We start from the raw sequence: 23,655 nt of genomic DNA, 5'->3' as shown, positions 1-23,655 counted from the left end.
GGGAATTTCCCTGCAAAAGCTCCTTTTTATGCCTGCTGCCATCCATGTAAGACATGACTTGCTCCTCCTTTCCTTCCGCTATGATTGTGAGGCTTCTCCAGCCATTGTGGAACTGTAAGTCCATTAAACTCTTTTTCCTGTATAAATTACCCAGTCTCAGGTATGTCTTTATCAGCAGTGTGAAAACGGACTAATACAATTTCTTTCTCTACTCTATGTTTATACTACATAAAATGCACATTTACTTTGTGAGAGGAATGTATAATTGACTGTTGCTCTTTCCCCACCTGCCTGCTCTTTCCCCTTTAAAAACTGAAGTCCTAAAGACTCTTTGGAAAAAACACAGTCCACAGATTCTAGTGTAACTTGTGTCTCTTTTTCCTGGTGTGTCCTCAATCTGAGCAAAATAAGCCTCTAAATTGATGAGATTTGTCTCACTTTTTGGTTTACATAGCCTATTGCTCCTAGGCTACAAAGCTATACAGCATGTAACTGTACTGAATACTATAGGCAATTGTAACACAGTTGTGTTTGCATCTCTAAACATATCTAAACATAGAAAAGGTAACACATTGTGCTACAACCTTACAATGACTATGATGTCACTAGAAAATTTTCAGCTGCATCATAATCTTATGGAACCATCATCATGTATGGAGTCTGTTGTTTCATTTACAAAGGAGTTGCGTTCTTTTGGTGGGGGGGTAATTTTGAAACAAATATCTTTCTCTGTTTCTTGGGGTTTTTGGTATTGTTTTGTTTTGTTTTGTCTTGTTTTGAGTCAGGGTCTTACTCTGTCATCCAGGCTGGTGTGCTGTGTTGCTATCATAGCTCACTACAGCCTCAACCTCCTGGCCCCAGGAGATTCTCCTGCCCTGGCCTTCCAAAGTGTTAGGATTACAGGCATGAGCCACCGTGGTAGCTGAAATCCCTTTCTTTGAAGCACATTAGAGAATGAAAAAGAAAAGGGAGAAAAAAATAAGAGAAAGAATAAAAAGAAATTGCTGTGTCCTGAGTCACGTCCCTCCTGGTAAATAAAATTTATGGGAAGCCATTATTTTGGACTGAGGTCCCACAGTAGGGCCCAATAGACCAAACCACATAATCAAGCTAAAACCTTAAGGAAGCAGATAAATCCCCAAACACACCAGTTTTTCTTGAAAACAAGAGGTTCACTCACAGCCATCACTTGGAAAAGACCCAGTCAACTTGAGTCACCCTAATAAGGAAATCCTTCTGCTTTAAACCTTATAAGAAAAGTAACCTGAAGTAACCTGATGTTAACCATTCTGCTTTTTTCTATATTTGTTTCCTTGTTCTCATATAAAAACTAACTGTTGCAGTGAGTGCTGATCATGCCACTGTACTCCAGCCTGGACAACAGAGTGAGACCCTGTCTCAAAAAAAGCAAAAAACAAAAAAGTAACTGTTTTGCTAAACCCAGTAGAGCACTCACTATTTTATAGAATAAAATGCTGCCTGATTCTAGAATCCCAAATAAAAGCCAGTTTGATCTTTAAATTTGTTTTAATTTTGTCTTTTAACACCATTGAAAGTCATATATTGAAGCCTAAAACCCGCCCCTTCTCTCTCTCCTCGCCACCCTGTGTGTACACAAAGAAGAGATCATTTGAGCATCCACCTGCAAGCGAAGAGAAGAGGCTTTAGAATGAAACCTTCCTTGCTGGCACCCTGATCTTTCCAGTCTCCAGAACTGTGAGAAGTATATTTCTATTGCTTAAGCCACACAGTCTGTGGTACTTTGTTATGGCAGCCCAAGCTGAGTAAGACAAATACTATTTCAAGAAAGTGACTTATTACTGGGTGCGGTGGCTCACACCTGTAATCCTAGCACTTTGGGGGTTGGAGACAGGCAGATACTTGAGATCAGGAGTTCAAGACCAGCCTGGCCAACATGGTGAAACCCCACCTCTACTAAAAATACGAAAAATTAGCTGGGGGTGGTGGTGTGTGCCTGTCCTAGCTACTTGGGAGGCTGAGGCAGGAGAATTACTTGAACCCAGGAGGCAGAGGTTGCAGCGAGCTGAGATCATGTCACTGCACTCCAGCCTGGACAACAGAGCAAGACCCCATCAAAAAAAAGAAAAAGAAAAAAAAGAAAATGACTTAGTGACTTATCTCTTATGAGCTGCTTGGGGAAGTTGATGGGAGATTGGTCACTAACTTCTATCAACAGCTAAGCTCATCAGCCTTATATCTGGACAGAACCAAATTTCTATCTCAGCTAAATAATGCATTCCTGTATGGCAAAGGGATTGATCTATAATTTAAACGGCAATAGTACAATAGTATATCCTCTCTGCCCAGTGACTGCTATGGTACTTTGTCTAGGAGCTCTCTCCAAGGATGGGAGAAAAGGGTTCTTGCCTGGTTGTTTTGCATCACCTACCACTTTTCTGGCCAACTGATGATTGTAGGGCATTCCTTTTATTTAGATTTCCTTTATTTCTTTCATCTCTCCACTTATAATCAAAGAACATTAAGTACTTGCTCAGGTGTTTTAGACTCTTGTCTAAGGATCTTGCCCAAGGTCACTGTATTAGTCTGTTTTCACACTCTATATATAAAGAAATACTTGAGACTGAGTAATTTATAAGAAAAAAAGAGGTTTAATTGACTCACAGTTTCACATGGCTGGGTGGGGGGCCTCAGGAAACTTAACAATCATGGCAGAAAGTGAAGGGGAAGCAAGGACCTTTTTCAGAAAGTGGAACGAAAGAGAAGAATGAAGGAGGAGCTACCAAACACTTATAAAACCATCAGATCTCATGAGAACTCACTATCACGAGAACAGCATGGGGGAAACTGACTCCATGGTCCAATCACCTCCCTCCCTCGATACATGGGGATTACAGGTCCCTCCCTTGACACGTGGGGATTACAAATCGAGATGAGATTTGGGTGGGGACACAGAGCCAAACCATATCAGTCACTGAACCACTGCATCTGTGATGTACATTCCCAAAGCTTTTATTAGTTCTAGGATCTGGACAAAGTACCTGTACTACCTCTTTGTGACCTGATCAATAGTTTAGTCAAGTTCAATAATACTGATAACACAATACAAGCTTCGTTTACTGAGAAATTTTTTGCATGGAAATGTGCTAAACCTTTTATAGGCATCATCTCATTTAATCCTGCCTGCTTTGCAAACAGGTGAAATGGTGATTATAATCTCCATTATAGGCTTAGAGAAGCTAAGTATCAAGTCCAAGTTCACACCGTCATAAGATGAACTTGGGTTTTGAACTGAAGTCTGACTCGGTAAATGCCAAGGCAATATCCATATGGATATGCTAAGAATAATGAATCAGAATCAGGCACAGTTTTTAAAACATCAAATGATGTATGTAATTACTTAAAATCTTAAATTTTTATGCAATAATTTGACTTTTTTTTTTTTTTAAGGCTAGCGCATTAAGTATACCTCCCATTACAACTAGTTCAAGTATATGAGATTCCATTTCTGGTCCGTATTACTCATTTTGCTTTCTTGGGCTCTGATCCTCTCTCGTATTTTCATGTTTCCTATTTGTATTTGTTTGGGGCTTTTCTCTCCTTTACAAAATTGGGTAGTCATGCTTCTCCAGTAACCTTGGTGAGTCAGTTCAACCTCTAATTACTTCAGTCTCCTTGCCTGCAAGAAAAGCAGTCAAACTACACGAACACTCTATTGTTTTGCATCATTTCACACGTACACAGGGATAAGGAGGGAAATAATTCTCCCAATGAAGCAGAACCACCGGTAACAGCTGGCACAACTTCTAAAGACCCAGTCTCTCTTGAAAAACAGCCGCAAATTGTCCCTAAATAATAATTACCCCACCTGTATCAGGACTATCTCACTGACTAGCTGCACTTCATGACACAATACCTGCTATTAACTCTCAGCATGGATATAAACATTGCCATAATATTTTTTAAAACCAACAATGTATCATTTGCACATTAGGACAACAGAATGTTAGTTAACGCACAGAAAACACAAAGGCATGGCTACCCTGTTCTTTGGTGACTCCATATCTAATTATTACCAAACACGTCTCCAGTCTTTAGACAAATTTAGTTATTATAAGGGTGGCTGGATAAATAGCAAAGACTTGCTTTTCATTAACAAAGGGCACATCAGAACCGAGTTAATCCTTCCCAGTTACCCAACATTCAAAGCTTCTAGTGCAGTCACTTTCTAGTCATTTTAGAACCCAGAGCAGTGTGACGATTTGATGCTTAAGTTTCAACACGTTTTATTAATCCATTCTTCTTGTGCTTCATTTAAAATATTGGAAACTATAAAAAGATCAGCGTGTTAATCCTCTGCCAGGAAACGGGGGAAAAAAAGTTAAAAACCTAACAACAACACGAAAAAAGCAAGAGCGCTGGAATCTCAGCTTTGAGGAAACACATGGGATGAAAGCATCCGCCCAAGCTCTAACCATTTGTCACATGGGACTCTTCCCCTCGGGGGTGAATCCTGGATGTCCCCAGGATGGAGCGAGGAGGTCGTGCGTGCGGGCGAGTGTGTGACTGCAGGGGGCTTTGGCGGCGCGAGGAGGCGACACCGCCCCCTCCCTCAGGCGCAGGGAGGGTCTTCCAGGAAGCGGCGGATCTCTGCTGACTCCGCGGCTGCGGGCCCCGGGCTGCGGCCGCCCAGGCCGGCACGTAGCGCCGAGCGTGACTCAGCGCTGACTCATCGGACTCGCTGCCAGTGGATTTCCCCCGTCAGCTGCTCGCGCTACTCCTGTCGCCGGCAGCTCGCAGGACTTCGCAGATACCGCTGCCTCCTTAGTCTTTCCTGCACAGCAGAGCAGTCCTGTCGCTTTAAACAGAGCAAGCCAGCTTTCACTGCTTTTGAATCCCGACCGAGCGGGGCACTGCCGTGCTTTGTTTTCTTTGCCTTTAAGAGTGCAATAGTCCACTAATCAAATTCTTTCATCAAAAGCGTGTTGGGACAAATCCCTGACATCGTCCTTCCACTGTGATTTGGAGGTGACCTCCACCCAGGTTTCACTTCCGTTGTACCCAGCTCTCGTCTTATTTTTGTCCCTCATTTTGTGAATTTATCCTCTCACTACGCTTGATAACTAACCTTGGCGCAAACCCACAATTGTGGTGACGCAAATCAGGTTGGAACTTGGCATCGTCGTGTGCGGGCAGTGAGGGACTTACTGTAAAATCTGGGGCCTTCATAAAGGCGTTCTTATTTGCCATCCTACTTGCTGATTAGATACCGTGCTCATTTTCTGTCTGCCACTCCCCTTTGAAAGTTCCTGAGACAGGCCGGGCACGGTGGCTCACGCCTGTAATCCCATCACTCTGGGAGGACGAGGCGGGCGGAACACGAGGTCAGGAGATCGAGACCATCCTGGCTAACACGGTGAAACACCGTCTCTACTAAAAAATACAAAAAATTAGCCGGGCGTAGTGGTGGGCGCTTGTAGTCCCAGCTACTCGGGAGGCTGAGTCAGGAGAATGGCGTGAACCTGGGAGGCGGAGCTTGCAGTGAGCGCCACTGCACTCCAGCCTGGGCGACAGAGCGAGACTCCGTCTCAAAAAAAAAAAAAAAAAAAAAAAAAAAAGAAAGCTCCTGAGACAGATTTAGATGGACTCCTAAAACCTGTTCATCTAAATGGACCGGTTTAGATGGACCGCTCCTGTCAGGAGCGGTCGTGCTCATTTCTTCTTCCCCAGAGTTCAATCTGCAGCGCGGCAGTAGGGCAGCATTTCTCCAACTTTACCGTGGACCGCCTGCATCAAAAGCGCCGCGGTAAAAATGCAGATTCTTGAAGCTCACTTCAAATTACAGACTCGGAATGTCCTGGCTGGGTGGTGGCATGGAGGCACCTGTCTGAGGTCGGGGCCTAGAAATAATACATCGTATTAACCAACTACCTATCAGTGATTCTTAGGTACGTTTAGGTTTGACAACTACTAGCAAGAGGGCGAGGATGTGAGACATTATACTGGGTAGACTCTAGGGCTCCTTACGATATAGAACACTGTGTTCTAAAATTGATGTTTAAGTTTTGATGGAAGGAAAAAATATTTCCAAATTTGGTTTTATATATTATATTGTTTGCTTTAACTGTATATTTATATAGACAAATTTCTTTTTTTTTTTTCTTTCTTTAAAGAGAGAGTCTTTCTGTGTTGCCCAGGCTGGCCTCGAACTCCTGGGCTCAAGGAACCCTTCCGCCTCAGCCTCTCCAGTAGTTAGGACTACAGGCGTGCACCACCACTCGGCTCTTTTTCTTTCTTCCTTTTTATTTTTATTTACTTATTTTGAGACATGGTCTCACTCTCTCGCCTAGGCTAAAGTGAAGTGGTGGGATCTTGGCTCACTTCAGCCTCACCCTCCCCAGGATCAGGTGATAGTCCCACCTCAGCCTCCCCAGGGGCTGGGGCTACAGGTGTGTGCCACCATGCCTGAATAATTTTTGTATTTTTTTAAGAGACAGGGTTTCACCATGTTGCCCAGGCTGGTCTCGAACTCCTGGGCTCGAGGGATCCGCCTGCCTCGGCCTCCCAAGGTGCTGGGATTACAAGGGAGTACCACCACACCTGGCCGGCTCTTTTTTTTTTTTTTTTTTAATTAGAACTTTGTTTATAAAAAAAATCAAGTTTCTATAAATTTTCTTTATTTCAGAGTAATATTTCTCCAATCTGACTTTGTGTCAGAATTACCCAAAGAGTTATAGAAAAACTCTTAATTCGTTGACCAGCCCTCAGGCTTAAAGACACTATCTCTGAAAGTGAAGCCCCCCAAATACGCATTTTTTTCTTTTTTGACATGGTCTTACCCTGCTGCCCAGGCTGAAGTGCAGTGGCATGATCACTGCTTGCTGCAGCCTCAGCCTCCCAAGGGTCAGGTGATCCTCCCACCTCAGCCTCCCAAGTAGCTGGGGCTACAGGCGCGTGCCATGCCTGGCTAATTTTTGTATTTCTTGTAGAGATGGGGTTTTTCCATGCTCCCCAGGCTGGTCTCAAATTTCTGAGCTCAAGTGATCTGCCCACCTAGACCTCTTAAAGTACTGGAATTACAGGCATGAGCCACGACACCCAGCCAAAAATAGGCATTTTGAAATGCTTTCAAAGTTGGTCTTTGAACTTTTTCAAAGTCACCACTATTCCCAAGTAGTAACAGTAACTCCAGGGTAGTTGGCCTATATTGTTCCATTATGGTGCTCATTCATCTCTCAGTCTGCAGTGTTTCATTTGGAAATCACCGTTTTAAAAATAAAATTATGCTAAAAAGGAATTTGATGAGATAAAAGGAAAAAGAGAAAAAAGTGACCACATAAAATATCAGCTCACTATTATATTCATAAATTCACTTATTTAGAAAACAAGGTTGAAATATTTGTATTCTAAATCTTTTGTGCAGGTGGGGAGAGGGGGTTGATTGGACAACAATCTTCAAGTGTATTTTGAAATTTTTAGGTCAGGTGTGGTGGCTCATGCCTGCAATCCCAACACTTTGGAAGGCCAAGGCGGGAGAGAGGATTGCTTGAGCCCAGGTGTTCAAGACCAGCCTGGGCAACATAGCAAGACACTGTCTCTAAAAGAAAGAAAAGTAATTGTTTTCCCCTTGGATATTTTGTTTACTTCTTTTCTTTTCCTTCCCTCCCCCTCCCCCTCCCCCTTCTCCTCCTCCTCCTCCTCCTCATTCTTCTTTCTTCTTTAGGGGAGAGGCACAAGACACAAGTTCCATGAATACTTCTTTTCGTTCCACTGGGTTTTTCCATTTAATCTCTGCTAGCATTGTGGCAAAAAGCCAAAAATCCTAGATCTGAAACATGCCTGACAAAGACATGTTGGCTCACTGCAACCTCCACCTCCCAGGTTCAAGTGATTCTCTTGTCTCAGTCTCTAGAGTAGCTGGGATTGCAGGCGCACACCACCACGCCCGGCTAATTTATTTTTATTTTTATTTTTATTTTTTGAGACGGAGTCTCGCTCTGTTGCCCAGGCTGGAGGGCAGTGGTGTGATCTTGGCTCACCACAACCTCCGCCTCCTGGATTAAGAGATTCTCTTCCCTCAGCCCCCCGAGTAGCCAGGACTACAGGCACCATGCCCTGCTAAGTTTTGTACTTTTAGTAGAGACGGGGTTTCACTATGTTGGCCAGGCAGGTCTTGAACTCCTGACCTCATGATCTGCCTGCCTCGGCTTCCCAAAGTTCTGGGATTACAGGCATGAGCCACTGTGCCCGGCCAACGCCCAGCTAATTTTTAAAATTTAATTTAGTTTTATTTATTTATTTTTTGAGACGGAGTCTTGCTCTGTCGCCCAGGCTGGAGTGCAGTGGCATGATCTCGGCTCACTGCAACCTCCGCCTCCCTTCCCAGATTCAAGTGATTCTCCTGCCTCAGCCTCTCAAGTAGCTGGGACGCGCAGCTAATTTTTGTATTTTTAGTAGAGTCGGGGTTTCATCATGTTCGCCAGGCTTGTCTCAAACTCTTGACCTCAAGTGATCCACCCGCCTCAGCCTCCCAAAGTGCTGGGATTGCAGGTGTGAGCTCCCGCACTGGGCCTGGTTGACTTTTTTATAGCCTTGCTTCTCCAAGCCTGGTCCTTGGTCCAGCATCACCTGGGAACAGACTCTCAGACCCCGTCCATAACTACCAAATCAGAATGTGCTTGTTAGCAAGATCCCCAGGTGATGTGTGTGTATTAAAATTCAGGAACCACTCTTACAGTAATTGTAAGAGTTACAATCTAAGGCTCGTGGAGGAAGAAAGAAGAAGAAACGAGTCTGGTTGTGGAGGGGACATGTATTAGTTTCCCAGGGTTGCAATAACAAAATACCACAAACTGGGTGATTAAAACAATAGAAATTTATTCTCTCACAGTTCTGGAAACCAGAAGTCCAAAGTGAAGAGTCGGCAGAGCCATGTTCCTTCTGAAACTCTGGGTAGAATCCTTCCTTGTATCTTCCTAGCTTCCAGGGGTGACCATGGGTACTTGCAGCTCCTGGGTTTGTAGCTGTATTACTTCAGCCTTTGCTCCTGTGGTCACATGGCATTCTCCCTGAGTGCCTGTCTTTTACGTCGTCTTCTTATAAGGACACCAGTTATGTTGGATTAGGGCCCAGTGAATACATTGTAAATTGATTATATCTGCAAAGGTCCTATTTTCAGATAAGGTCACATGGACAGGTACTTGGGTATAGGATGTCAATAAATTACTTTGGGGGAACACAAGTTATCCCATAATAGGGAGATGTGGAGATTTTATTACCAATAAGTTGAAATGCATTATGTGAAAAATAACTTAAAAAATAAGCATTATTTTAAAATAAGCTGATCACATTTTATTTTTAAATTTTATTTATTTATTATTTATTTTTGAGACAGAGTCTCACTCTGTTGCCCAGGCTGGAGTGCAGTGGCACGATCTCAGCTCACTGCAACCTCTGCCTCCTGAGTTCAAGTGATTCTCCTGCTTCAGCCTCCCAAGTAGCTGGGATTACAGGTGCATGCCACCATGCCTGGCTTATTTTTTGTTTGTTTGTTTGTTTGTATTTTTAGTAGAGACAGGGTTTTACCATGTTGGCCAGGCTAATCTCGAACTCCTGACCTCAAGTGATCCATCTGCTTTGGCCTCCCAAAGTGCTGGGATTACAGGTGTTGATCCACTGCGCCTGGCCTCAAGGGCAATTTAGCATCTCTTATAACATCATGCCAAGTTGAAAGTAAGAACTCAGTAGTTATTAATAATAATAGTCAAAGCTATGGCATACCTCTGGACAAGCATACAAAATCTCACATGTTTAAATCTACCTATGGTACAAGGCAAGACAAACTTCTACCACAAAGGGTTAGTTTGACCATAGAAAGTAAGCTCTAAAAAACAGGGAAAAATCAGGGCTTGGTGGCTCACGCCTGTAATCCCAGCTACTTGAGAGGCTAAGTAAGGCAGGGGGAATTGCTCGGACCCAGGAGGTGGAGGTTGCAGTGAGCTGAGATCGCACCACTGCACTCCAGCCTGAGTAACAGAGCAAGACTCTGTCTCAAGAAAAAATAAAAAGTGAAAAAAAAATTATAGCTAAAATTATAATCACATTGACACATAAACCAAAAATATCATAGGACCAGGGCAAAAAAGAGAAGGGAATCCTTATAATCCCAGGAAAGGATAAGAGTAGGACCAGAGGGGCAGCTTCAAGGTAGTAATGTCATTTTAAAAGCCCTTGACAGTTTGTAGTAGGAATCTCTTTTTGTCTGCTCAGCATTAATTCTCCCTCTTTCCTTTGAGAAGCCTCAGGTCATCCTGGCCAACATTTCTGTGTAGAACTCTCAGCCACAGTGTTTGCCTTCCCCTCATCCCTTCCCCCAAGGTTGAAACACAGGGCTATTTTTGTCCTAGCCATCTGAATATGGAGTATAGTCTCAAAAATGAAGAAGGTGGTTGAAGCTGAGTCATTTTAGTGGTAGTGATCAGAGACACCAACCAGATATTTTGTTTGTTTTACCACTGAGAATCCCAGAGCAACCCTAGTTGCTATCCTCCACAAGCCCCCATTGGTTTTTTGTTTGTTTTGTTTCTTTTTTTTTTTTTTTTTGAGACAGAGTCTTACTCTGTCACCCAGGGTAGAGTGACAACCTCTGCCTCCAGGGTTCAAGCAATTCTCCTGCCTCAGCCTCCCAAGTAGCTGAGATTACAGGTGCCCACCACCATGCCTGGTAAAGTTTTGTATTTTTAGAAGAGATGGGGTTTCACCATGTTGGCCAGGCTGGTCTCGAACCCCTGAGCTCAGGTGATCCGCCCACCTAGTCCCCATTGTTTAGTTATTTCTTTTGTTTGAAATGCTACTTAGTATCTTTCCAAATGTTATTTTATTAAAAAAATTTAGGTGTCAATGTTTAATTTGTATATTGTTATTTTTAGTTAATTATAATTTATTTTAAATTATTTTTAATGGGCCCAGAGCTAGCCTCAGTTGATTTCTATTGCTTACAAAGAAACCTAAGCAACAAAGATACTGATGGAGAGAACACATACTGCTCACCCACTAAGACACCTGAAATAGTAGTCTGCATTCATGATAAATAAAATATGCACTCTTGAAATATAATGAAGCTTTTTTCAGTTTGTTTCAATGGATTTTACCATTATTGTCCTATATATTTTTTACATTTTTATTTACTTATTTATTTATTTTAGAGATGGAGGGTCTCACTGTGTTGCCCAGGCTGGAGTGCAGTGGCTATTCGCAGGTGCAATTAGGGCACATTACAGCCTTGAACTTCTGCACTCAAGCTAGCCACCTGCCTCAGCCTTCTTAGTAGCTGGGACTACAGACATGCACCACTGCATCCAGCTAGCCCTATATTTCAAGCTGAGTCATTTTTCCTTTCTAACTACCCAAATTGCCAGTGGGTGAAAATGAGAAAATCTCTATTATTATGCTACTTGAAGACACCAATAGTCTTTTAAACCTTTTTTTTTTTTTTTTTTGAGACAGGGTCTTGCTCTGTTGCCCAGGCTGAAGTGCAGTGGCACAAACATGGCTCACCACAGCCTTGACCTCCTGGGCTCAAGCAATCCTCCTGCCTTAGCCTCCCAAATAGCTGGAAGCACAGGCACACACCACCATGCCCAGCTAATTTTATTTACTTATTTATTTATTTATTTATTTATTTATTTATTTATTTATTTATTTAAGATGGAGTCTCGTTCTGTCTCCCAGGCTGGAGTGCAGTGGCTCAGTCTTGGCTCAATGCAACCTCTGCCTCCTGGGTTCAAGTGATTCTCCCACCTCAGCCTCCTGAGTAGCTGGGATTTCAGGTGCATGCCACCACACCCAGGTAATTTTTGTATTTTTAGTAGAGACAGGGTTTTGCCATGTTGGCTGGGCTGGTCTCGAACTCCTGACCACAGGTGATCCACCCGCCTTGGCCTTACCCAAAGTGCTGGAATTACAGGTGTGAGCCACTTCACCTGGCCTATTTACTTATTCTTTTGTAGAGATGGGGTCTTACCATGTTGCCCAGGCTGGTCTTGAACTCCTGGGCTCAAGCGATCCCCTCATCTAGGCCTCCTCAAATGCTGGGATTACAGGCATGAGCTACTGCACCTGGCCCCAATAATCTTTATGTTGTCTCCAAATGGTTTTCATGATAATTGTGATATTAAGATTAATAAAAAGTGCTCCAAGGTTCCTCATTAGAGCTAGTTTACCAAGGGTCTAATTGGCATAATAGAAACAGAGTCATTGTTATGCCAGGCTAAATGTGATCTTTTTTCTGCAAGCAAAGAAATAATATTAGCCTAAAGCTTTCATATTGACTAACACTAATTGTGTGTGCTTTGAGTTCTCCTGATACAATTTAGCATTTATTTATTAATTATTCAGTCTCTGTAGAGATGGTCAAAATTTGCTAATGCTGGAGTCTGGGCTCAGTGGCTCACACCTGTAATGCTAGCACTTCGGGAGGCCAAAGTGGGAGGATCGCTTGAGCCCAGGATTTCGAGACCAGCTTGGGCCGCATGGTAAACCCTATCTCTACAAATAATATGAAAATTATTCGGGCATGGTGTTAGGTGTTTGTAGTCCCAGCTACTTGGGAAGCTGAAGTGGGAGGATCACCTGAGCCTAGGAGGTTGAGGTTGTGGTGAGCTGTGACTATACCACTGCACTCCAGCCTGGGTGACAGAGTGAGACCATTTCTTAAACAAACAAACAAAAAATTGCCAATACTCACTATATCGCAAGTCATTACAGTGAAGTATTGGGAACAGTTTTCAATTAATAATAATTGCACCTTGGATAAACTGCATTGGCTACCATACTGCCACTGCTCAAAGCTTCCTGATAAAATTTAATTTGACCAAGGTATATCAGCTTCTCAGAATCCTTACTGCTTACTCTTGTAAGTCTCCCTCTCTTGACATGCTTGCATCAATGGCTGCATGGTGGATATGGTTTCATTTCACTGGAGTGTAGGGGGCGTACAAGGAAAGTAAATCCAAAATGGTAACTGATTTTGAGATTACAGTGAATCATGAATGCCATGATAAGGACTCCACACTTACACAGAATGCGTTAATGGATTTTGACCAAAGTAAGGGAAATGACATTTTTTAGTGCATATTATGTGCCTGCAACTACATTATTCGTTGGTTTCCTGCATACGATAGGTGAGGATTTAGCTCTCTTATACCACCTATGACTTTAAGTAAAATATTTAAGACTCAACCAATTAAAAAAAAAACAATGACAATGTGAATACCTACTTCGTTGGAAAAGGGTATGCACACCTGTCTTTCTCTTTACCTGTCTTTTCTCTTTGTACCTGTTAAATTCTGTCATCTGTATGTCCCTTGACCTTATTGAGGTTGATGACATTTATATAATTAACTGTTTTGAGATTTGTCTATAGGTTGACAATGAAAGTAAAAAAAGTCTTACCATTTGCATTATTAAGACTGGGCTGAGAGCAGTGGCTTATGCCTGTAATCCCGGCATTTTGGGAGGCCGAGGTGGGCGGATCACTTGAGGCCGGGGGTTCAAGACCAGCCTGGCCAACATGATGAAATCCCATCTCTACTAAAAAATGCAAAAATTAGCTGGGCATGGTGACGCACACTTGTAATCCCAGCTACTTGAGAAACTGAGGTGGGAGGATTATTTGAACCTGGGAGGCAGAGGTTGCAGTGAGCCCAGATTGCGCTACTGCACTCCAGCCTGGGTGACAGAGCAAGACTCTGTCTAAAAAGAAAAAAAAAAAAAAAAAAAAAAAAAGACTGTATGGGCTGGGCTTGGTGGCTCACGCCTGTAATCCTAGCACTTTGGGAGGCCGAGATGGGTGGATTGCTTGAGCTCAGGAGTTCAAGACCAGCCCGGGCAACCTGGCAAAACCCCAGCTCTACAAAAAATTAGCACACCTGTAGAACTGGCTACTTTAGGGACTGAGGTGGGAGGATTGTTTGAGCCCAGGAGATGGATGCTGCAGTGAGCTGAGATCACACCAGTGCACTCCAGCGTGGGAGACAAAGTGGATCCTGTCTCAAAAAAAAAAAAAAAGAAAGAAAGAAAGAAAAGAAAAAGACTGTATGAATATTCTTCATGGCAGAGAAAATAATGTAGTATTGTGTGGAGAAACCACAAACTGTTTCTCCTCTGCCACAACAATCAACACTTCTGACTGAGTGTGGGGGAGGGGTTTCCCCACACAACAAGCAAGCAATCATTTCTGCAGTGGATACCAGCTGCGTGTCCTCTAATTCAATTCTGACACTATCTACCTGGAGATAGTGTCAGATCCCATAGGCTGAGGCCTACGTCCCCAAAACTGCCCCTCTTCCCCACTTCCGATGCCAGTCACAAGCCCCAGCTTGTTCTACCTGTGTTTCTGATCAGCCAGCTATAAACTGGGGATCCCACAACCTCCTCCTGGGTTTAGCTATTTGCTAGAGCAGCTTAGAGAACTTGGGGAAACATTTATGTTGTTTACTGGTTTATTATGAGGGATATTACAAAGGATACAGATGAAGAGATGCATAGGGTAAGGCCTGGGGGAATAGGAGCAGAGCTTCCATGCCCACCCTGAGGTCACCGCCCTGTAGAACATCCACGTGTTCAGCTATCCAGAAGCTCTGTGAATCCTGCTCTCTTGGGTCTTTTGTGGAGACTACATTGGACTGGCATGATTGCTAGCTATGTAGAAATGTGATTGGACACAAAAGCATGATCTCATGGTAATGAGCTGTGTGGGAAAACTCAGCGAGGCTTGTCTGTTTAGATTTTTCTTGGCCTTTCTGTGCAGCATTTTTTCCTCCAGGGTATGGGGCATGACTTCTTCTGAAAAGCAGGGGAAGATTAGGGTCCTTCCTTGGTGACAAAAAGGAACAGGTGAAAGAAGGGCAGGAGAAGGCCAGGAGCAGTAGCTCACGCCTGGAATCCCAGCACTTTGGGAGGCCAAGCGAGTGGAGGTTAGCCCAGGAGTTTGAGACCAGCCTGGCCAACATGGTGAAACCCTGTCTCTATTAAAAATACAAAACAATTAGCCAGACATGGTGGTGCATGCCTGTAGTCCCATCTACTCAGGAGGCTGAGGCAGGAGAATCGCTTGAACCTGGGAGGCGGAGGTTGCGGTGAGCAGAGATCGCGCCACTGCACTCCAGCCTGGATGATACAGTGAGACTCTTTCTCAAAAAAAAAAAAAAAAAAAAAGAAGGGCAGGAGAAGATGAAAGAAAAAGATTCTGTTTTCTGAGGCTTGCTTCTGAGGCCTTAAGTGCCCCAACATTATAACAAAATATTAAAACAAAAGCTATGGGAATTATGAGCTAGGAACTGTGGATTAAAATCAATATATGTATATATTATATCACAAGTATAATTGCATGTCCTTTTCTGAAATCTATTATTTTTCCTAGAGTTTCTAATTAAAAAAAATTTTTATTATTGCCCATAATTTCTTCCAAAATTCTCAAACGTACTACTTGGTCTATGGAAACTTTTCTTTCTAGGAGACCTCCAGCCTCTGGTGTACCTCTGGCCTCTTTGAACTGATTGCTTTCTAGCCCTGTTGAACAGCTATTACTTTGAGACTTCTGTACATTGCAATATTAGGTTGGAGCCACTGTCTTCTAGATCCCATATCTTCATTCCTTGACTTATTCCCTCTACTCTCAAGTATCTTTAAAGAGAAAATGCCTGAAAGATAAACTTACTAATTCTTGCGTATCTAAATTTTTTTGTTTTTACATTTAATTGATTTTATTTCTTTATATTTATTTATTATTTATTTATTTTGAGACAGAGTTTTGCTCTTGTTGCCCAGACTGGGGTGCAATGGCGTGATGTTGGCTCACCACAACCTCCGCCTCCTGGGTTCAAGTGATTCTCCTGCCTCTGCCTCCCGAGTAGCTGGGATTACAGGCATGTGCCACCACGCCTGGCTAATTTTGTATTTTTAGTAGAGACGGAGTTTCTCCATGTCTGTCAGGCTGGTCTCGAACTCCTGACCTTAGGTGATCCACCAGCCTCAGCCTCCCAAAGTGCTGGGATTAACAGGCATGATCCACCGCACCTGGCCCATTTCATTGATATTTAAGCTGTCTAGAACTCTTGATTGAAATCATTTTCCTTCAAAAACCAACAACATTGCTTCACTGTCTTAACAGTATTGCAGATGAGAAGTCAGGTGAAAGCCTGAATTTTAATTATTTTTTCCACTCTAACCTTTGAATTTCTTCTCTTTTTTCTTCTTCTTTTTTTTTTTTTTCAAAGAGGGGGTCTTGCTGTGCTGCCCAATCTGGTCTTGAACTCCTGGGCTCAAACGATCCTCCTATCTTGGCCTCCCAAAATGTTGAGATTACAGGCATGAGCCACTGCACCCATACTTCTTTATTCTATTTTTTTTTAAGTGAAAGCAAGTTTATTAGGAAAGTAAAGGAATAAAAGAATGGCTACTCTACAGGCAGAGCAGCCTATTCTTTATTTTTAGTTTAGCTATTCCTAGCTTTCTGTAATTTTAGGGTATTGTTTTTACTTATGGGTATTCCATTTATTCTGCTCATCATTTAGCAGAAACTTTCAGTTGGAAAATTCATGGCTCTTCAATAGAATTTATCTGATAAACTTATTAGAGCTTTATCAGAGAAAAAGATGAAGAAATAGGTGTGTAAATACATTTTCAGGCTGTAAAGCTAGGATTTATAGGCACAAGCTAAACAATCTATCCACTTTTAACAATTTATGAAGATAATTAAAAGACACATATAGAGCATTCCAAAACTAAATGTAGCAATCTACTGGTGAAAAATTCCTAGTTTTCTTTCAATCAAATGTCCTAATTCCTTAAATGTAAAAGAGCAAATTTCAAATATACAATACATCTCATTCTTACTCACTACATCTAAACACAGGTGAAAACAAAACAAAACAAAACAAAAAAAAAGCAAACTCCCCGCAACAATGGTATCTACAACTCTTCATAAGACTTATATCCTTACTAAAATGTTGTGGTTCATGCAGTTCACTTTCTATTAATAGAACAGCCTGATGACTCATTTTGCACATTTAGAGTGTAATGAGGATTTCCAGATCTGCAGTACCTGTGATGACCATAAATACCTCCTTCAAATTAAAACACATTTTTTAAAAAATAGTTCTTTGAAATATTATTTTGAAAAAGATAAAGTATGATTTAGGTACAGTAATTTTTATGCATTTTAGTGCATAGTTTTGTAAGCTTTGACAAACGCATACAGTCATGTAACCACCACCACAATCAAAATACCAAGTAGTTCCTTCACTCCTCAAAGTACCTCCTACCTCCCTCCAACCTCGTATCCTTTTGAAGTCAAACACACCCCTGCCCTGCAGCCCCTGGAAATCACTCATCTGGTTTTTTTTTCTATATAATTTTGCCTCTTCCAGAATTCCATGTAACTGTTATCAGAGAGTATGTAGGCTTTTTTTTTTCATTTAGCGTAATGAATTTGAGATTTATCAGTTTTCCTGAGTACATCAGTAGTCTGTTCCTTTTTATTGCTGATAGTATTCCATCATATAGATATGCCAGAATCAGCTTATCCAAATATTGATATTTAACCATTTATCAAGACCTTATTTTATAGACAAGGGTAGTTTCATGACTTTTGAAATTACACATTTTTTTTTTCTTGAGATGGAGTCTCATTCTGCTGCCCAGGCCGGAATGCAGTGGTACCATCTCGGCTCACTGCAACCTCCGCTTTCCGGGTTCAAGTGATTATCCTGCTTCGGCCTCCTCAGTAGCTGGGATTATAGGTGTGCGCCACCATGCCTGGCTAATTTTTGTATTTTTAGTAGAGATGGGGTTTCACCATGTTGGCCAGGCTGGTCTCCAACTTCTGACCTCAAGTGATCCACACGCCTGGGCCTCCCCAAGTGCTGGGATTACAGGCATGAGCCACTACCCCCGGCCTACGCATTTATTAAGAAGGAAAAAAGGGGCCAGGTGTGGTGGCTCATGCCTGTAATCCCAGCACTTTGGGAGGCCAATGTGGGTGGATCACGAGGTCAGGAGTTCAAGACCAGCCTGGCCAACAAGGTGAAACCTCGTCTCTACTAAAAATTCAAAAAAAGCCGGGCGTGGTGGCGGGCACCTGTAATCCCAGCTACTCAGGAGGCTGAGGCAGGAGAATCGCTTGAACCCAGGAGGCGCAGGTTGCAGTGAATACAATAAAATGCACCCATAAAATGGCCGATATCGAGCCATTGCACTCCAGCCTGGGTGACAGAGCAAGACTTCATCTCAAAAAAAAGAAGGAAGAAAGGTACATTCTCATAATGCCTTAAATTAGTTACTTGGGATTTATTTGACAATGATTAGGAATAACTGTTTCAAAAGATATATTTTTTCATATACCTTAGAAAACAATAGATATTTGTTCAACTCTCTAATTGTGGGTTTGCGTTTGAAATGTGTATTGTGATTCAAAAGTTTTCTCTACCTAGAAGGGGAATACAACACATGGAAATTATTATTGCCGGTGACACCAGATAATATTTTGCCTAAACTCCTGAGGTGAGTGCTCTATGAAGACCCCATTCAACCCAGACCTTTGAAATGGCTCACTTCCCATTTAAACTCTATTAATCTTCTACCTCATGGAGGCAACAGGTGGTTTAGAAAAGAGCCAATAGAAAGATAATTTTTGTCCTTCAGGATCAGTGCCAATGGAAAAAAGTGACCTGAAATACAGATCTCAGGCCTGACATGATGAAAATCTAGTGCCACAGCTGTTGTCTCTCAGAACTGTCACTCATCATGTTTTAATTTCACAGTTTTGATTTAATCTTTTCTAAATACAGCACTGGATAAATACAGAACAAGATAACAAGAGTTCCCAGCAAAGGATCCAGGTTGGTATTCACACTATCCTCTTTTCACCTCTTCCCCAGCCCTTTGGGTTTTATTTTCTGTGGTGGTTGCATCTCCAGCACCACTATATTCCTGAGGGACAGGGCTTCTTTACCAGCTCTTGAGCCTAACAAGAATCCTAGTGGTTTGATTTCAGTGTGATTTATTTATCTTTCTTATCAGGCTAACCAGAATGCTTTTATCAGCCATGTTAATTTGTAACATACAGTGGAATTGGGTTTGCAGTTGAAAAAAAAAAGTTTTTCAATGATGTACCCCTAAGAGCCCCTCTTTTCTAAGCTCTATAATGAAAAATACTATTGTCAGCCATGGATTAGTTCTTTTTCTTATGAAGCTACCTTTAAAGAACTACAGTGAGTTATAATTTACATACGATAAAATGCACCCATTCTAAGCATACAATCTTGATGAACGTATATGCTTGAGTAAACCACTACTACAAGATATGGAACATTCTCCCCATCACCCACAGGCCTCCCTAATACCTCTTTTCAGTCAATTCTGCCTCCACCCTGAGTCCCAAGCAACTGATCTGCTTTCTATCATGATAGATTGCTTTTGCCTTTTTCAGATTATTCTGTAAACAGTGTGCACTCTTTTTGGCCTGGCTTTCTTACTTAGCATAAACTTTTTGAGATTCATCGATGTTGTTGCATGCATGTGTAACTTGTGTTTTCTGTTTTTCCCCAACTGAGTTTTATTTCATTTTATGAATACACCACAATTAGTTTATCCATTTTCTTGCTGATGAACATTTGGATTGTATCCACTTTAGGGCTATTTTGAGTAAAGCTGCTATGGACATTTGTATGTAAATCTTTATGTAGTATTCATTTCTCTTGGGCAAATATCTAGGAGAAAATGGCTGGGTTGTATGATTAAGTATATAATTTTAGTCATTTTAGTGGGTTTGCAGAGGTATATCATTGTGATTTTAACTTGCAGTTTCGTGAAAACTAAGGACATTGAACAGTTTAATTTATCCCTATTTCATATTTTTTGGTGCTGTTGTGAATGTAATTGTTTCTTTAATTTCATATCCAAGGGATCTTGGCTAGTATCTAAAAATACAATTGATTCTTTAATATTGACCTTATTTTCTATAATTTTTCTAAATTCACTTATTTGTCTCAGTAGTTTATTTGGGATTCCTTAAACTTTTCTATATGCACAATCATGTTGATAGGTAAATACAGTTTTACTTCCTCCTTTCCAATCTTGCTTTGTATTTTTTTTCTTGCCTTATTGTAATGACTAGGATTTCTGGTACTTTGTTGAATATATGTGATAAATGCAGACCATCCCTTTGTCTTTGGAGGGGAAATACTCAATATTTCAATATGATGTGTGATGTTAGCTCTAGGTTTTCCACAGGTGTCCTTTATCAGATTGAGGATGCTCTTTTCCATCCTATTTGTTGAGAGTTTTACCATGAAAGGGTGTTGAAATTTGCCAAATACCTTTTCTGTATCTATTAAAATGATTATATATTTTTTCTTATTTATTCTATTAATATGATGAATTACATCAACTGATTTTTTTTTTTTTTGAGAGAGTCTCGCTTTGTTGCCCAGGCTGGAGTGCAATGGCATAATCTTGGCTCACTTCAACCTCTGCCTCCCAGGTTAGAGTGATTCTCCTGCCCTAGCCTCCCAAGTAACTGGGATTATAGGCGCGTGCCACCACACCTGGCTAATTTTTGTATTTTTAATAGAGAAAGGGTTTCACCATGTTGACCAGGCTGGTCTCGAACTCCTGACCTCAGGTGATCCACCCACCTTGGCCTCCCAAAGTGCTGGGATTACAAACATGAGCCACTGTGTCTGGCCATATCAACTGATTTTGAATGTCAAATCAAGTTTGAAATCCCACAATTACAAATACATGGTCATGGTCATGACATATTAATCCTCTTTATATATTGCAGGATTGATTTTCTAATAGTTTAATGACATTTTTCCTTTTGTCTATGTTAAGGAGAGATTAATCTATAGTTTTCTTTCTCATGATGTCTTTGGTTTTGGTACTGATATAACGGTGGTCTTGTAAAATAAGTCAAAAATGGTTCACACCTTCTGTTTTTCTTATGCAGTTTCTGTGGAATTGGTATTACTCTTTTATTGATTGTCTAATACAGTTCACTAGTAAAGCTATCTAGACCTGGAGTTGTGTGTGTATATGTGTGCGTGAAAGTTTTTAATTTGAATTTAATTGGACTATTCATATTTTCTATTTTCTATTAACAAAATTAGTAATTTGGGTCTCTCAAGGAATTTGTTTATCTAACCATTGAATTTATTGGCATAAGGATGTTTAAATATTTTTAGTAGAGACTGGGTTTCACTGTGTTAACCAGGATCGAGACCATCCTGGCTAACACAGTGAAACCCCGTCTCTACTAAAAAAATACAAAAAATTAGCTGGGCGTGGTAGCAGTCACCTATAGTCCCAGCTACTCGGGAGGCTGAGGCAGGTGAATGGCATGAACCTGGGAGGCGGAGCTTGCAGTGGGCCAAGATCGTGCCACTGCACTCCAGCCTGAGCGACAGAGCAAGACTCCATCTGAAACAAAAAAAATTCCCTTATTTTACGTTTAAATATTCCCATTTTAATGTTTGTAGGATCTGTAGTGTCACTCCTGCTTTCTTCTTCATATTAGTAACAAAGTGCTATAATATTTGCTTTCAGCAGTTATGTATCTTTTAAATAAAGTGAGGAAATGTATGTGTGTACAATATACTACATATCTATTTACCCACAGTTACCATTTCCAGCATTCTTCCTTCCTACCTATAGATTCCAGTTATGATCTATGTAGTTTAGTTGTTAGCCAAGGATTGGGGAACTTTTTGAAATCCAACTTGGAGCTTGCACTCTCTGTAGTTCCCTTAATTTCAGAGCTACCCCTTCTCACTCTCCACGAATTTCCACCTGTTCCTCTGGCACCTCAGGCCATTAAGCCTTCAGCTTTCTGCTGCCTCAGCTGCATTCAGGTTGGGAATATACTCTGTCAAAAGACCAATGAAGTCACAAATCTTGCCTGAGATAGTTCTGATACAATGTGCAGATACATTATTCTCTCTTTTCTACCTATCTTTTGCTATTCCCATGTGGTCTTTTCTACTTATCCATAATTTAGCAGTCAGCTAGGGATTTGGGTAGAGTTTATACTCAGAATTTGGGCCTTATCCCTTCTGTGGTTTTCTCGCTTCTGAGATTTCCTCCTAAAGTTCCAGCCACTCTGAAAGCTGTGTACTCTGTCTTTGTCCACCAGCAATACTGAAGTTTTCTGTCCCAGGAGCTTTGGGCATTGCAAACTCTCCTCAGGCAAAAAAAAAAAAAAAAACAACCCACAAATTGCAATTCTTACCTGCTGCTGTTACAGTCTTTCAAGAATAAACTGTTTGCAACTTCTGGTTTTCTCCAGAGTCTTCAAATCATTGTTTTAAATAAATGTTTTGTCCAGTTTTTATCATTGTTATCTGCATAAAAGTTCACCTGACCACTTTATAATGCCATTAGTAGAAACAACCCTTGATTTTTAGCCTTTGGCTTTACAATCATATATTGAAATTGTTTCTTATATGTGTTCTCTCCACAGATTGGTCAGGCCATTCTCTCTATAGGGATTGGGAATGATATTTTTATTTGTATGTGCCTCAAATGCCCAATTTTATTGCACATACATTTATTTAATATTTGCTTGACTTGAATACAAAGGTAAATATTTGCTTGACTTGAATACAAAGGTAAATAAAACTTGGCATTAAGGACTTGTCTAATGCGGGAAAATGATAAACAATGGAGTATGTATAATGAATTATTGTTGCTATGCCAGAAGTGGTTAGAGGGTACCATGGATCACAACGAACAGAAGGGTCAAGACTCTCAGAGAGGTCAGAGAAAGTCTTTACAGAATTAGCAATCCAGCTACTCAGAAGGCTGAGAGGAGAGGATCACTTGAGCCCAGGAGTTCAGGTCCAGCCTGGGCAACATAGTGAGAACCCCGTCAATAAGAAAAACAAAAGTAAGTTAAATAAACCAACAAATAAAAGGAATGAGTAATACTTGAGAGCTGAGTCTTGAAAGATGATTAGCTGTTGGCCCACCTTTATGAGGTTTTGGTGAAATTCCTTATCATACATTTTTCTATAAATTAAGTAGCCATTCTCAAAGTTTGTATTGCAGAATAAATCATAGTGAATTGAAAGGAAATAATTATGTATTAAAAACTATAATATGGCAAACATTATGCTATAGAGATTTTACATATTTCATTTTAGTTATCTCAATAACTGTGAAATATTAATTATTAGCCCTATTGTAGAGATAAGAAAAAAATAATTTTCAATTTGCCCAGTGTCAAGCAATTAACAAGTTATGTACATTCCTTCACCAAGTATTTTTTAAGCACTTGTTACATGCCAGACAGACATTATTGTTGGTGTCGGGTATACAAAAATAAACAACATAAAGTCCTTGGCCTTATGGAATTTACATTCTAATGCGGAAAGTCAGTTTACAAACTCATAAACACATAAATATATGATGCTTTCCTTGGGAATAAGTGCTACAGAGAAAAATTTAAAAAGGCAAGGAGGTGATATGTTACTAGATATAGAGGATGATCAGAAAAGTCTTCTTAAAGAGACATTTGAGCCAAGATCTGGAAGAAGTAAAGGAGGATGCCATGAAAATACCTGGGGGAACAGCATTCAGAAGGCAAAGAGGACAGCACATGCAAAAGTGCATTCCTTG

The 23,655-nt window shown here is 41.1% G+C and overlaps 1 long non-coding RNA gene and 1 other non-coding gene across 5 annotated transcripts in view; one reads left to right on the top strand and one right to left on the bottom strand.

Annotated features, from left to right (window-relative positions):
- Window positions 1-23,655, top strand: part of LOC109026834 (uncharacterized) — a 131,178-nt gene that overhangs the window by 29,168 nt on the left and 78,355 nt on the right. For 3 of the 4 annotated variants that reach the window (XR_010133905.1, XR_008679706.2, XR_010133904.1), the window contains exon 3: window positions 18,828-18,878. The exons of the other annotated variant lie outside the window; for it this stretch is intronic. This is a non-coding gene — a long non-coding RNA (uncharacterized lncRNA). The remainder of the gene's footprint in view (window positions 1-18,827; window positions 18,879-23,655) is intronic. 4 annotated transcript variants of the gene reach the window in all.
- Window positions 12,689-12,829, bottom strand: LOC115934710 (U4 spliceosomal RNA). Its single transcript, XR_004070476.2, has one exon. It is a non-coding gene; the product is annotated as a U4 spliceosomal RNA (small nuclear RNA).

Source organism: Gorilla gorilla, chromosome 4 (genome assembly GCF_029281585.2).
Source record: "Gorilla gorilla gorilla isolate KB3781 chromosome 4, NHGRI_mGorGor1-v2.1_pri, whole genome shotgun sequence".
In the NCBI taxonomy this organism is placed as follows: domain Eukaryota; kingdom Metazoa; phylum Chordata; class Mammalia; order Primates; family Hominidae; genus Gorilla; species Gorilla gorilla.
The sequence above is the reverse complement of the archived record's forward strand: the minus strand, read 5'-3'. Positions and strand labels throughout refer to the sequence as shown.